The sequence below is a fragment of the Danio aesculapii genome, chromosome 12 (assembly GCF_903798145.1).
Source record: "Danio aesculapii chromosome 12, fDanAes4.1, whole genome shotgun sequence".
NCBI lineage: Eukaryota > Metazoa > Chordata > Actinopteri > Cypriniformes > Danionidae > Danio > Danio aesculapii.
In genome coordinates, this window is record NC_079446.1 from 34,813,746 (window position 1) to 34,830,444 (window position 16,699).

The 16,699-nt window shown below is 38.5% G+C and overlaps 1 long non-coding RNA gene across 1 annotated transcript in view; it reads left to right on the plus strand.

Moving 5' to 3' along the window:
- Window positions 1-10,174: 10,174 nt before the first annotated feature.
- Window positions 10,175-16,699, plus strand: part of LOC130238381 (uncharacterized) — a 31,349-nt gene continuing 24,824 nt past the window's right edge. The window contains exons 1-2 of the long non-coding RNA XR_008838631.1: window positions 10,175-10,291; window positions 10,564-10,730. This is a non-coding gene — a long non-coding RNA (uncharacterized LOC130238381). The remainder of the gene's footprint in view (window positions 10,292-10,563; window positions 10,731-16,699) is intronic.

Genomic DNA, 16,699 nt, shown 5'->3' on the forward strand with positions numbered 1-16,699 from the left:
TGGCTCTCTTGGTTTGTTTGGTCAAGATCAGCAAAGATTAGTTAGCTTAGTCTTCTAATTTTAGCACCAAATTAAAATATGGCTTGCATAATATATAAAGTGAAGATTAAAATGAGATCAAAGTCAAGTCAGCTTTATTGTCAATTCAACCACATGGACAGGATGTATAGAGAATCGAAATTGTGTTACTCTCAGATCCTAGATGCCTAACATATAATATTAATACAAAAAGTAGAATTTTAAGAAGAATTACAATAAATGTAACACATATAATATAATGTAAAAAAAATGTAAACAGTACAATTACACTTAAGGGCACCTGACAATGAGCCCTGATGACTTATAAACACTTTTTTATGTATTTGTGTTTCTCTGGATCCCAAAACCAGTATTGACATTAGACAGAAATGCATTGTATGGATCAAATCCATATACAGTCAGAATTATTAGCCCCCCTGAATTATTAGCCCCCCGTTTATTTTTTCCCCAATTTCTTCTTAACAGAGAAAAGTTTTTTTTTCAACACATTTCTAAACATAATAGTTTTAATAACTCATTTCTAATAACTGATTTATTTTATCTTTCCCATGATGACAGTAAATAATATTTGATTAGATATTTTTCAAGACACTTCTATACAGCTTAAAGTGACATTTAAAGACTTAACTAGGTTAATTGGGTTAACTAGGCAGGTTAGGGTAATTAGGCAAGTTATTGTATATCGATGGTTTGTTCTGTAGACTATCAAAAAAAATTGCTTAAAGGGCCTAATAATTTTGACCTTAAAATGTTTTTTTTCATTAAAAACTGCTTTTAATCTAGCCAAAATAAAACAAATAAGACTTTTTCCAGAAGAAAAAATACTATCAGACTATCATACTATAATTTCCTTACTCTGTTAAACATCATTTGGGAAATATTTAAAAAAGAAGAAAAATAAATCAAAGGGGGCTAATAATTCTGACTTTAACTGTATATATTTTATTGTATGCCAAATATCAATAGAATATTAAATAAAGATGTAAAAATTGTGTTCCATGGATACATTTAGTAAATTCTCTACTGTAAATGTATCAAAACTCAAGCTTTTTCATTAGTAATATGCATTACTAAGAATTTAATTTGGACAACTTTATAGCCAATTTTCTCAATAATTTAGATTTAATTCTTTATTAATTGTTGGGGCTGTACAGTGGCGGAGTGGGTAGCACAATCGCCTAACAACAAGAAGGTCACTGGTTCGAGCCTCAGCTGGGTCAGTTGGTGTTTCTGTGGGAAATTTGCATGTTCTCCCCATGTTCGTGTGGGTTTCCTCTGGGTGCTCCGGTTTATCCCACAAGTCCAAAGACATGTGGTATAGGTGAATTGGGTAAGCTAAATTGTCCGTAGTGTGTGTGTGTAAATGAGTGTGTATGGATGTTTCCCAGTGATAGGTTGCAGCTGGAAGGGCATCCACTGGGTAAAAAATCTGCTGGATAACCCCAGATTAATAAAGGGACTAGGTCGAAAAGAAAATGAATGAATCGTTGGATTTTCCTGACAGTTGTATCTCAGTCAAATATTTTTCTACCCTAACAAAGACAATGAAAAGCGTGCTTATTCTGCTTTCAGGTAATGTAGGCATCTACATTGAAATGAAAGTACTTTTATGGACTAGGCAGGATCACGTTTATTTTCTATCAGAAATAATCTTCAGTTAATCATCATTTAAAATATGAATATATTTTAATTGTGGATATATCATGAGTGGGCCATGTGTTTTACAAAATAAATAATTTTTGTGGAAAATACAGCATTCAAAAACATATCAAAAACCGCAATGCGTGTAGCATGAAGATAGATTATTCATTCATTCATTCATTTTCCTTTGGCTCATTCCCTTATTTATCAGGGAGTCGCCACAGCGGAATGAACCGCCAACTATACTAGCATATGTTTTACACAGTGGATGCCCTTCCAGCTGCAGCCCTTTACTGGGAAACACCAAAACATGCTCTCATTCACACATGCACTCATACACTACGGCCAATTTTCTTTACCCAATTCACCTAAAGCGCATGTCTTTGAACTGTGGGGTAAACCGGAGCACCCAGAGGAAACCCAAGCAAACATGTAAACTTCACATAGAAATGCCAACTGGCCCAGCCGAGACTTGTACCAGTGACCTTCTTGGTTCACTGAGCCACCCCGAAGACAGATGTAAGCAAAATAAATGAAATAAAAAAATCTGCAAGGTAACAGCAGTCAAAAGCAAACCCAAATCCTGCTGGAAAAAAACATCCCCTAAACCTTGACACCTCCTTCTCACCTTTCAGTGACTTCTTTACATACTTTGGATTCATGGTCTTTCCACAGTTTGACCATGAACACACTGTGCCATCGGACCCAAATGAATTAAACTCACTTTCATCACTAAAAGGAACTTTGGACCATTTTTTTCTATACAACTTGCTCACACAACATGTAAGGCTGGTCTAGCCTTTTGATTGTTTCTGCTGGTGAGCGGTTTGATCACTCAGAGTAGGCTTTAAGTCCAAATTCTCTAAAATATTGACGCAAAGATGCAATATTCTTGAGAACCAGCTGAAAATATTAAAGGGTTATTTCACCCAAAAAGGAAAATTCTGTTTTTAATTACGCACCCTTATATTGTTCCAATCACCTGAGACCTTCTTTTATCTTTGGGATACAAATTAGGGTATTTTAGATTAAATCACTCCACTCTCTGACCTTATACAGCAATGATCCTGAGATCTTTAAAGTCCAAAAAGAATTGTTCAAGCATGTGAATTCAGTGCTTCAACTGTAGTCATACAAAACTCCAAGAGGACTTTTGTGCACCAAAAAAACTGTAAATGGCCGTATGGCAGTACAAAATAAATGGGAGTGTAACATATTGCCATTAGAGTCAGCAGTGTCGTACTGCTCATAGTAGACATGCACCCTGACATAACAAGAAAGACATTGGCAAACAAAGACTTTTTGGCATACAAAAGTGTTGTTGGAGCTTCGTATGACTACAATTGAACCACTGACGTATATTCACATGGAATGTTTTGATAATGTTTTTCTTTTCTTCCTGGGTTCATTGCTGTCTATGGAGGATGAGAGAGCTCTAAAATACCTTAAAGGGCACCGATTTTACCCCCTTTTACAATATTTAAGATAAGACTTTGGTGTCTCCAGAATGTGTCTGTAAAGTTTCAGCTCAAAATACCCATCAGATTATTTATTATATAAAGTAGAAACTTCCCATTTTTGGTGTTTAAGGTTTTTGTAGCCTGTGGCTTTAAATAAAAATTAGCTGCTTCTCCCTACCCACCGCTCCTACGTGCATGTCTGCTTCTCATGCATTACGTTGAGTAAATAGCCGCCAATGATAGAGACAGACATGGATGAAGCTGAAAAAAGGTCACTAGTCAAAAATACCAAGTAAGTTTATTTGATGTATTTGTGGTGGAGTTTATTCAAGCCTTTCTGAAACAATGAGTCACACACAAATGCCGTACATATGCATGTTTACTGACGCCATGTGGCCATGATGAATTTAGCGGTTAAGAATTATGAAACGCATGTTGGTCTTTGAATGTAAACTTTTCAGTTCTTACCACCCACGGTCTCGTGGGTTCTTTGTCTAAGTTGCAAGAAAGACAAACAGAGCTTGATCGGCAGGTATTGACCTGGGATTTATTAAACATACAGGGTGAACATCATAAATCAGCCACAACAAATTACCTTGTGTGATTTCTCTCTCTCAGTATCTCTCTTCTCTCCGCTTTCCGAACATTGTCTTGCGCAATCTCAATCGTGGGTCTCTGATCCTGCGATACTATTCCCAGTCTTATTTAAAGGCACAGAACATTAGTTTCACTTTAAATTTCACTCCCTACAATTACATAGTGATTTTACTCTCTTTATTACAAACATGCACTGTTTTGGAATGTTTTAAACTTATAAAATTAATTGTTGAGGTGCTGCTGATCACAGAGAGTTATAACATATGTTTTAATCCCTGTTTATTTGCAAAAAATGTTCTGTGGACATGAGTATACATGTTATTATGGAGACATGGCACCTGTCAAACAATACGGTGAGTGGCAAAAACCCCACTCCTACGCCACATTGCGGTGGGCCTCAAAATCGCAGGGATTTAGATCATATTTTAACGTCAGGAAATTAAAAAAAGAGACTTGGGTTGGGTTTCTATCACTCCAATATGATAGTGGACATGCTATATCTACACACAGTCCTGTCCAAACAGCATACAAAAGATTTTCATCATAAGTGCCCTTTAATTAGTTCTGAAGATGAATGGTGGACATGATTAAATACAAAATATTCATTTTTGGAAGGTCAACTAACACAACTGCTTTCTGCTGTGATAGTAATAAGAAAGGTTTACTGAGCACTAAATTAGTATATTAGACTTTTTTTCTACTGGACCATGTAACACTGAAAAAAGTAATGGCAAAACAGTTGTATTTCACTTTCTTAGTGTAAAGGTCCCAATATAATTCAAGTGGAACTGAAGATCCCATAAGTAAATACAAGAAGCTTGTCCTGACGCCTTTTTGACTTCATGTGTGCATGGAGATGTGAGGGTGTGCCCAAGCCTGAGACCACTAACAGGGATTTCAGTCTTTTAAGTATACAGAGCAGCCCCAAATCGGTTTGCACAGGTTGTGTTTGACATGAAATAAGAGCATGGCTCCATTAATTAGCCTGGCACAAGCAGGGCTGCTGGGAAGGAAGGAGAAAGTGTCCATCCCAGATCAGCCAAACATCTCTTCCCACATCAGTGTGTTTTGATAGACTCTCAGAATTACACAGGCTCCTGGTGGAACACCTTCTCCATGCCGTCACAACCAGCCTTGCTCATTATTCATCCTGCTGGAAAGAGAGAGAAAAAACAAAAGCACAGGGATGAGGAACATTAGCACATAATCACCCGTGTGTCTGCAACAGTCATATGAAAGCAGCTCATCTTTACTTTTTTTTTTTTACATGAACGTATGAAGGGAGGAAGGGGGCTGGTGATGAAGTGTTTGTCAGAGTGTTTTGCGGGCCCACACAACAAGGCTTCAGGGAGAGATGGTGAAGAAGACACAGTGAAAGACCCCCACCCTTCCTCCATTTTGACGCTTACCACCCCCTTTTCTCAAACCCTCGTTCCCATGCTCGGCTTGTGGCAGAGAGTCATTTATACATGAGTGATTAGAGGCCTCAGATCCAGAGGATATATTCATTTCCTCTAAATGAGCTTTTATTGTCTGACATTCTTTGCGTCGGGGTTTAACATAGCAGCCAGGGGGGGTGTTGGATCACATATGTAGGTGAATCACACACAAATATGGTCATTTATTACTTCAAATTCAAGTAGGAAAATGGAAATTAAGCTTTGAATGCAGAAATGTGAATTGTGTTTGCATCATTTTGGATTTTTTTCACAATAATGGCCAGTTTCCATTATTAATCAGTTTGGATTTTTTTTATTGATTGATTTATTTTGTAATTATCTCTGATTCTCAGTTATGTTTTTTTTGGCACACTAATACATTTTATTTTAATTACCATAAATTAAAGAAATGATAAATTCTGGAATTATGTATCCTTTTTTTCTATTCATTTTTAAAAATAAACAATTTTTGTTTATTGATTGTTTATTGTTTATTGATTGTAACACTTTAATTTAATTAACAATGCACACCATTTACTTCTGGCTTATTTCTTACTTCTGGTTGCCACAGTGAAAATGAACTGCCAACTATTCCGGCATATGTTTTACCAAAGACTAAAGAATACACAAGACATGTCTATACTTTTGAGTAGGGAAGAGTGTACCTGTCAATACGGCGAATGAAGCCCCGCCTTCTAGTACAGGAGTCAATCAGCTGTCGCTATATGTTGAATAAAGCCCGCCTTCTAGTACAGTAGCCAGTCAGCGATCGCTATAAAATGACAATTCGCTGGGTGAGGGGCTCGGATCAGATTTTGTGTGATACGAACATTTAGAACTGAAACTAAATAGACAGTTGTTGTTTAAATTTATTGGTTATTATTAATATGAAATGTAATCGTAAGCTTGGCAAGTAGTTTTGGAGAATTTGATGTTTCCCCATTCAAACAGAATGCCCGAGCTTACCGCTCAAGAGTGGTTTCAAAGATGGCCGCCGAGTTAAATGACTTGCCTTAAGGCTGATTTATACTTCTGCGTCAAGCGCACACGTATGCTCTGGCGCAGCCTACGTATGGACGCATAGCCCTAGCATGGCCGTCGGCGACGCTGACACGCACCTCTCAAAAAATTTAACTACTCGTCGTAACAGTGCGTAGCACAAGCTCTGTGATTGGTTGGTTTGGTAGCGCTGACGAGTATGGGCGGAGATAAGAGCCGCGCAAGCCCAATGCAGCAAGTGTTTATAAGTGTGGAGTTCTGTGAAGGAGCTCCGGGTGGAAACTGTTGTTTTGTGTTTACCTTATGATTAAAGTTGTTGCATGTCCGCTGGTTCCCGCCTCTGAATGAGCTAGTTTGAGCCACTTGTACATTAAGGTAGCGTTCAGAATAAAACAAAACACCACCGAAGAAACTCGACACAGAGAAACATAAAAACTTCACTGCCAGCTAGCGTTTCGGAAGTGTTGTTGCAGAGGAACACAAACAGTGCACAGCAGTATAAATGCACGGCTACACGCAAGACAGGCGCCGTGGGTCACACCAATCACTCAACGCAGAAGTATAAACCAGGCTTTAAAAGGGACTGGTTTTGCTCAGCGGATGCCCTTCTGGCTACAACTCAGTACTGGGAAACACAATCCAGGCTCATTCTGATTACATACCCCTATACATTTCTGGAGAGAGCAAAATACATCCCAGGAGCTACGTTTTTTTTGCAGTTTTTGTTTTCATGAATCCACCAGAGGTTGCTGTGTATGCTTTTTCAGATCTCAATTTTCTCTTGCGAGTGCCTTTCGCGCCTGCTGTTCTCGCGTTAATCCACCAGAGGCCACTGTCGACTGACTGACTTACTGACTGACCAACTGACCATAAACCCACCCTCCCCCTACCCTAAACCCAACCAATAGTGTTTTAAAAAGCATCGATTGACCCAACCGCCCACTTCCCTAAATCCAACTGCAGTGTTTTAAAAAGCAAGCCCTGATTTTTACTACGTTTTCAGATTTTAAGACATTTAGCTTTTGTTTTTGTCTTACCTGCTTTCTGGAACCGTTCTTCACTGGGCTCAAACCTCGTTGTCGCGGTCAACTGCGTCTCATGTCCGCAGACGTACATAGCAAGCCACTGGACAAACTGGTAACAGCGGACCCAACTGTGACCCAGTGGGAGTTCTTGCTGTGAGGTGACAGTGCTAACCACTGAGCCACCGTGCGACTAGTTAGTAGTTTATTGACCTAAAAGTCTTACTTAATGGTTTGTTAATAGCAGTGTGACTGAAATATTTTTTGAAAAATGTTACCAGCCAACTGTGATCAGCACTGTTTTATTTACTCACCAGTGCTGCTTTTATTCTCATTTGGCACTTGCTGGATGTTAATTTTAGCCCTTGCCTGGACATGTTCCTGACCATATGCAGTCCTTATTGTATAGCCCACAGACACAAACACTGATTATCTAACTCCTGAGCTGTTATATTTTGAGCTAGACTGAATGCAAAACAAATATTCATCAAGCACTTTTTTCCATGCCACACAAACAGCAGATATCAATATTGCACATCAGCCAAAAGTTAGAAAATCCAGCTGCCGTACGGTCTAGGAGAGCGCGGGCTTGAGTAATCCACTCAGCATGCTGACTCAGTTGCTCTTTTGTTAATTAATGAAATTGCTTGAACGGTTTCAGGTTGGTGACTCATTGGACTGGTACAGTCATTGATATCTTCCTGTAGAGCGTGGGCGTCAGGCAATGTGCAGAGCCATAGCACAGGATTGAGTGCTGAGTGCATGTGCTCGCATGGCGTGTTTATCCACTTCATTATTTAGTGTTAATTAAGTTGGAAGCCTTCACCAGTAAGGCAGAACAGTAGCATCTGCTGCGGGACAGAGAAAAAGAGGGGCGGACGAGCCTCCGAATTTGAGGCGAGGGGGCCTTTTTTCACAAGCGAGAGGAACGGAAACGAGCGCCAACACGATAAGTCTTTAGTGGACCAATTAATGAACTATGTAAGGTGGGGAGGAGCCGGTGGGACAGGACAAAGCGCTGGCATCTGGGTGGGAAGCACATTACAAGAGCCTATTCTGCTGTTTGAACACCCATAAAAGGTGCATTAAAAAAGGGAGGCCCCTTTTAACACTTCCCGGTTGTGTACTAGCCATCCCTCCGCACATGGGCATGACCATAGAGCAAAAAGCCTCCAATAAAGGTTTAATGGTCCTATAGTCACAGGACGGTCGCCTCGTGCTCCCCAAAGTCCCCGGACTCTAATCGCGCGCAATTAAAAGAGAATCGTGCGGGCAGGAAAACTGGCCAAATGTACCTTGGAGAGATCTTGTCAAGAGACAGAGGGGACCTCTAATGGCTTTTTAATGTAAATATTTGTTGACTTCAGCAACAGGGCTGTGGAATGTTAAAATCAGATTGAGGGAACCAGAGGAGTTCTTTCCTTTGCCAAATGTAATTATTTCCAGTGGCGAAAAAGTTTTCTCTCTGTAGAAGTGCCCTCAAAGGAGCAGCTGTTAACGTTTATTTGTGCTGAAAGGAGAGAGTGCATCTCTCCACTTTGAATTAGGGTGCAACCATAAGAAAGGTCAAGGGTCACTTTGGTCCGCAATCATTCCTTATTTACTCTCTGTCTCTCTCTCCTACTTCTACCCTCTCTGTCCTGTCGGCAGAGATTGGCCGTGCATGAAGGTTCATCCGACAACTTCTGCACAGGGAGGCCACGGGTAGCAACAAAGCCGTCAGTTCCCACACAACAAACAAATTAGCATTACAAATCTGCCTGAATAACTGAAATAAAAATCAGTGGTAGAGTAAATAAATAGCAGGTCCCATCCTGACCACCTACGGAGCCTGTAAAAGAATTCTGGACTTGAGCAAACAAATGGTTCAGCCCTCAAAAGGCAAACATTTCGACTGCGTCTTTGATAGTTTCACATATTAAGATGTTGACTGTTTTTATTAGCGGTCCTTATGCAATGTGGAGGAGCAATTTCCCTCATCCCATCCTGCTTTTAAAGTACTGCTTTTAATGTCTAATAACCCAATGTAAAACTAAATCTCATAAGAATTTGCAGCAGTACATTTAGGTACATTCTCAATTAAAGATTCATGTTGCCAGCAGGCACCAGAGGTGGATTATTTATTATATATTGGCATATGCTAATAAATACGCCTCAACATATTCAAAGTGTGCGTCAGATTAAAAATTGATATTGCTTGTGGCCCTCAGACACAGAATATGCATCTAGTGACTTGGCCGTTTATAGGCTTGCTTACCCAAACATAAAGGCAGATGGGAATTCAGCCTAATTGAACCTGTCACTTACTGCATTCAGATGCACTAAAACGCACAGTTATCTATCAGATGTGTTTGAAATCACATGCCTTTTTCATATTAAAGGAATTGGAAATTATTGTGCAACACGCAAGAGGAGCTTACGCAGTTGTCTACTGCTATTAATCCCATGCAAATCTGCCCGATACATTCATTGGAAGCTCATGTTTATGGGTGTCTCCTGAGACTGGCAGAGCATGTGCGTATCTCAACCACATACGGTCTGGGATCAAATACCATCTCATCTATCTTTGTGAGGGCTTGATTCTGACTGGGTTTGACAGCACTGAGACTTCACTGTTTTTGATATTGAGAAGAGAATAAACTGAGAACAAAGGTGCCATGTGCTGTGTATGTTCACGTACGTGAAATAAGTGTATTTCACCGCGTACCCATGTATTGATACAGACTGTTTCAGGCTTTCTGGAAAGCTCAAGGGACAAAAGTGAGTATGAGGTATCTGAGATGAGAAATATTAAGCAGACATCTGAAAACGTGACTGAGAGCAGTTTGGAAGTGCTGCGCCAGTGGTTACAAAGACTTAAGAAGACAAGACTGCCACCTTGTGGGCTTATAGTGGTAACACAATCTTAAAGACACATGAGGAAGTACCTGGAATCTAAGGTTAGTGCCTTTTGGAATGCAAAATTGCTTGGATTGCTTGAGCTGAGCTGTTTTAATCCCACCTGAACAAGCTTATCAACGTCTTCTATAGTAGTGGGAAATATTTTTGAGCTAAACTCTTGTTGGCTCTACAGGTGAAGGATTGGACACACTTGGTAGGTAGACCATGCACTCTATTTTCAGTGTTTTACAGCTTCGTTTACGTGTCTGTTTTGTTCCGTAACCAACCAGACAGAAATGATAGTAAGTGAGATGGTATCAGACTCTTGATGCAATTCACTACAGACTCATTACCGTCAGTACATTGGTTTCAATTAATGCTTGAGATAAGCTTAATCGCTCCCCAAAGACTGACTTAACATAACAAGCAAGTTGGTTGCATTTGATCCTTTTCCCTTAACCGTTCGCTTCATTAAAACTTTCTCAGGGCGGTGGATCGAAGCACACCACAGTGGGCCAACAGACCTTCTACAGCAGCTCAAGTCCTCTCAGTTGCATTTTCACCAAGCAAATTGGGAATTTATGGCACTCACCAGCCTCTGAAAACAGATGGTAGCACACGAGTGAAGGACTTCAAGGACTAGCTGTAGACAGGTGAGCCACTACAGCGAGCACAAATTGTCCTTTCTCTTCTGAAAAGTGCTTAGCTTGTCTCCAAGAGAGGCTTGGGAAGGGTAATGACTGTTATATAGCTGGAGAGTGATGGAAAAAGGGTACAGCCGGACCATTTTGCTACCTTGCACACTGAGCTTTTAGCTCTCTCTCTTCATGTTATTTTCTTCTGCTTTTCCCCCTTTGTCTCTCAATGGCAGCCGTAAAGCCTGAGAGAGATGAAGAGATTCATAGAACAAGTTTGGCAATGTAGTGTAGAGGCAAAAGAGGTCATTTACAGACAACATGGCCTGTCAAGCGGAGCACAAGGAGAAAGGGGATTGGCGGCAAAAGCAGACCCCTGTGTCAGAGAGAAAACTAGCGAAAGAAACCAGACGAGATACGCTGGGTGATCTCAGATGACTGGAGGGAAATCAGCAAACATAACAATGCATATGTCAAACAAATACACAGAACAGAGTACATTATTTTTTTTAAAGTGTTCTGACTGAGCAAACAGCTTGCATCAGAGTGAACCCAATGGATATTGGCTGTGAATGTTTGGATCAAATGCATTTAAATTGTTTAAGCTTTCCAAAAGTTTCAGCTTACGTGTTTTGTGGTCTTTGGAATTGAAAAGAGAGGAACTTTGGGATTTAAGGATATGCTTCACCTAAAGATATTTTTCTTCATGGATTATTGAACCTTTTTTGTGTATAGAGCTTCCAGTGCTATACTCACTCAATCGTCTTGTGTGGACAATCTTTTGACTTATGTTTGCAGCAAGATCCGTGCAAAGAGAAAAGCAACCTCCACAATGAACGTTTGATCCGTTTTCACGTGTAATTTAGTCATTTATTTATTTTTAAGATAGCTAGGTGGTGTATTTCTACCAGGGGTGCGTTTCTCAAACAACGACGTAACTCGCGGAAGAACAATCATAGTACGATGCTTTATTTGAGAATAGAACGATGTAGTGACGAGTGTTTCCCAAAACCATAGTTACTCTATCGCAGATCCATTGTAACTGTCAACGTAAAGGGTTTTGTTTTCCTTTCAATGTTTTGTTTTTTGTGGAAAGATATTTTAGTTCTAAATCATTATTTTTATTCATCATTATTTTTTATTCATCATTATTAATGTTTGAAAATTAGGGTATTTGAAATTGGATAATAGCGACACCTACAGGTGATAGAGAGGTAGCTTTAGTTTACGGTCACGTGATCTTGTTGGCTGTGTGATTATCAGTAAAAAACGGGAAGTTAATACGATCAGTGAGATGCTTTTGTAAAGAAGAAGAAGAACTTTATAAGGTTTTATATGAAAGAAGAACAAACTGAAAATATCTTAATGATTCCTGAACTTTGATTAGGAGATGCACAAGGTATGTTGTTGTTTTTTGTTTGTGTTGTTTTTGTAATACCAGCTGATTTGTGAAGTTAAACACAGTGTATATTGAAGCTGGTTCGATAAGAAACAAAATTAGTTAAACTGCTGTAAAGAAAAAACAAAACATTGACGTTATGCATGTGATTGTTTTATTTAGCCTATGTTTCCTTTACAAATATTATTGAGAACGTTACATATTCTAAAACATAAAATCACTTACAAAAGCTAACACGTATTCTAATATCATATATAAGTCATATAAATAAATAATGAGGCTATTTATTAAGAAATTCATTCATTTATTCATTTTTTTTAGTCCCTTAATTAATCCGGGGTTGCTACAGTGGAATGAATCAACAACTTATCCAGCACATGTTTTACGCAGCGAATGCCATTCCAGCCACAACCTATCTCTGGGAAACACCTACAGTATACACACTCACTCACACTCATACACTACGGACAATTTAACCTTCCCAATTCACATGTACCGCATGTCTGTGGGGGAAACCAGAGCACCCACACAAACGCAGGGAGAACATGCAAACTCTTCACAGAAACGCCAACTGACCCAGTCAAGGATCAAACCAGCGACCTTCTTGCTATGAGGTGACAGCACTACCTACTGCGCCACTGCATCGCCCCTTATTAAGAAATACATTTTTTAATTTATTATTTATTAGGAGATGAAAAAAAGCATACTTTAATTATAATTTTAATAATAATAATGATTATTTGAATGAATATTATTATTATCATTATTATTATTATTATTATTAAGTAGGATATTGTGTATTTTTTTGAAAAGCCTACTTTTACAGTTTGGCACATTCAAGCCACTGCAGAAATGTTCTATCCAGCAGGCCCATGTCATATACAGTACAGATACTTAATAAATAGCCTACTGTAAATTAAAAGCATTAACATTTGCTATATATTTTTGTTTTTATAAGCTTTGGAGGCGTAACTTAAATTCCGCTTTTAAACCTATAGCTTTCATCATGAGCCACAGCTGTGTTCAAAATGGCATAAATGTTTTCAAGGTGCACTACGAAGGCAATGCAATTGTCAACATGAAGATCGCTAAAACTGAACTGTAAAAATACTTTGAAAGCAAATTACACCTAAGAGTGATGACTTTAATGCTTTTTAACACACTCCAAGTTTAAATGATAGAATGTTCTAAAGGAATAGGGCATAAGGTGGATAACTGGGAATAGAACACAGCAAGGAACTATGCTTATTACTACATCTTTAGAGGTGTAGCTGCAAGTGTACAAGTTTGTGATGCAGTTTGGGAATGTTCGATGGAACAATGGATTTGGGAAACACCAAATCAACGAACTATGTTTGTAACAACGAAACTTGTGACCTTAAGATGGTTTTCAGAAACGCACCCCAGACCGATGTACTGTCCTCCCCTTGGTGGACTTTGGTCTATTTTCTTCTCTTGCCCAAGCCATCTTAATCATCAACCATGACACAGGCATTTGAAATTATTATTTTTCTTAGACAATATACAAATGATTTCTATATTTTGAGCAATAAACATGATGGTATTAATGATTGTAATGATCAGATCAACTCATTGAAAAATTATAGATAAATTACAAAAAGTGCAGATTACCTTTCAGCATATTTTTAATAACTGTAGTGTTCACCATATACACAATAATAATTGGTCAACAATAATTATTGTCTATTATTAATGCTATATAAGTATACTTTAATTGAATTAAATTGTATTTTGGAAGACATCTTGACAAATTTAGTTTTGGAAGACATCTAGTTTTCTCATATCATTCTGAGCCACTCTCCAGCATTCAGAGCCACACAACAATGACTCAACATTGTTGTTATGTGTACAATTTAGTTTTGTTCATAGGCTGTATCATTTTGATTTCCAGATACATAAAAATCTAATAAGTCTAATAAGCTTTAAACCTTATCAGGATGTGCTTTAATATCCTTGCTTGCTGCATTGTCAGTGCTAAATAGACTTCTCCGGTAGGTAAATTCCATTTCTATCTCAAGTCTTTCTGATATCAATATTGAGACCTTGTAAAAAAAAATATTTTTTAATGGAAACCAAATCAGATGCCAAAATGAGATGTACTTTATGATTGCAAAGTCTGATCACTTAAAATATTAAAATATATATATTTTAAGAATAAATAAATAAATAATGTATGTATTCAATTGATCAGAAGTGACCCTGTAGGGCAGAGATGCCCAAAGTAGGGCCTGCGGGCCAGAGTTGGCCCGTTGTAACCTTTGATTTGCCCCACCATCCCATCTTAGAGGAAAGTGAGAAGTGAAGTTTATTTATAAACTAATTTCGAGAGGATCACGTGCTTATGATTGCTTGCTGCTGGTCCCGCATAATCCAATTTATGATTCACCAATCAGACGATTCCTAAGCCACTATAAATACCCCAAGTTCCATATTACAGCCATCTTCAGTTTGAAGACTCCCCCTTCCACCCCTACTCTTCCTTTCCTAGATGGGTGGCATGGTGGCCCAGTGGTTAACTGTTGCCACACAGAAAGAACGTCACTGGTTCTAGTCCTTAACAAGCCAGCTGATGTTTCTGTGCGGAATTTACATGTTCTCCCCATGCTCACGTGGGTTTCCCCCCGTGAACTCTTAAATTATGGAGAGGGTTGGTGCGAATGCCTTTAACATAGAGTTCATTGCCATTTTTGTTTGTTTTATGGCTGGTTTTTTTGTTTCAATGAAATGTTGTAAATGAATCAGATTTTTTTTAAATGGAAATACTGTCACTCGATGAATTATATTTATTAATTTTTTTTATTTAATGAAATCTGCTCACACTCACAACCCCAATTTATGTAGTAACTTCCATGAAACATACACTTTCAGCAAGAGGCCTGTCACAATAATCAATATATCGACTTATTGTGGAATACATGAACATTCCCTCAATCAGTTATGATGACAGAATATATGTATCACCCATCATTCATTTATTCATTTTCTTTTCGGCTTAGTCCCTTTATTAAACTGGTGTCGCCCAGTGGAATGAACTGCCAACTTTTCCAGCATATATTTTATGCAGCGGGTGCCCTTCCGCCTGCAACCCATCACTGGGAAATACCCAAACATTTTAAAAATGTGTACTTTTACTTTCCCTTAAGTACATCTTTAGTGCTGTATTGGTACTTTTACTCCACTACTTTCCTTCAACCTGTAGTCAATACTTTATTTTTTCTTGTCTATGTGGATTAGAAAAATCAGTCCTGTGATTCCTGTCCAATTAATTCACACATACTGTAGATGGTAAATCACATCCTAATGAACTACCTTAAGACATGGGCACTTAATAATTGCAGCCAAACTGTTTGGAAACATTAAAAGTGTCCAAGATGATGTCCAAAATCTTTACACGCATTGACCCAGAGACTGTTTAGATGCATGTCATTGATGAGAAGTATGGTGTATACTGTATGGTGACCGACATGGCCTTAAACACCCACCCAGTCAACATGACGTCAGGTTGATGTTTTACCCCAACGTCATGGGGACGTTGCATTTTGTTTGAAAAAGAAAATTGGGTTGACATCAGAACCCAGCGACAGGCCGATGTCAATGTCCAACAGCAAACCTAAAACCAACCAAATATCAACGTCTAATGATGTTACAGCTTGACGTCTTTCAGATGTTGGATTTTGGTTGCCATACCTGTACCTGATAAATAAATGTTAGTATTTGATGTCAATATGATGTTGGTTTAAGATGTTGTTTTTTTGTTGTTGGATTTTAATCAGTTTCTAACACAATCTAAAATCAACCAAAAATCAACATCATTTAATGTCGTTATTGGACATCAAAATAATGTTGTCCTTAGACGCTGGCTAGACATTGAATTTTGGTCACCTGACATCACGACCTAAATCTAAATCTCTTTCCACCACTGGCTATGCTACATTATTATAGACTTTACACCAGGGGTTTCAAACTCAGTTGCTGAAGGGCAGCAACCCTACACAGTTTAGTTCCAACCCTGCTTCAACACACTTGCCTGTAGGTTTTAAACAAGCCTGAAGGACTCAATTAGTAAGATCAGGTGTGTTTAATTAGAGTCGGAACTAAACTGTGGAGAGCTGCGGCCCTGCAGGAACTGAGTTTGACATCCCTGTTTTAGACATTAGAAATCCACTAGAAAAATCTTGGAGCAACCTTCTGCAAATTATTCGTCTTCCAGATTTTGACGTAATATTTGAAACACTGATAATTCTCATGCTGTTTATGTTGGTTGGTTTGTCACATACAGTTATCTTTTGACTTCAATATATTGTGACTATTTAGTGCATGAGCTATATAGTCTATTTCATGGTGCTTTTTTCGTTCTAATTGCCTCATTAATTAGGAACTATTTACAATGATGACCTGGTGAGATACAAAGATATGAAGCCACATGGCCACAAATGTATGGTGGATTTAGAATCTCTGTCCGAGCCAGTGATATCTGGCTGCTTAATCTCAAACTTGCTCCAGCCAAACCACACTTTTCTTTTTTTCTTACTGGGCATTTCTCTCTGATTTTGGATTCTGCTTGGCT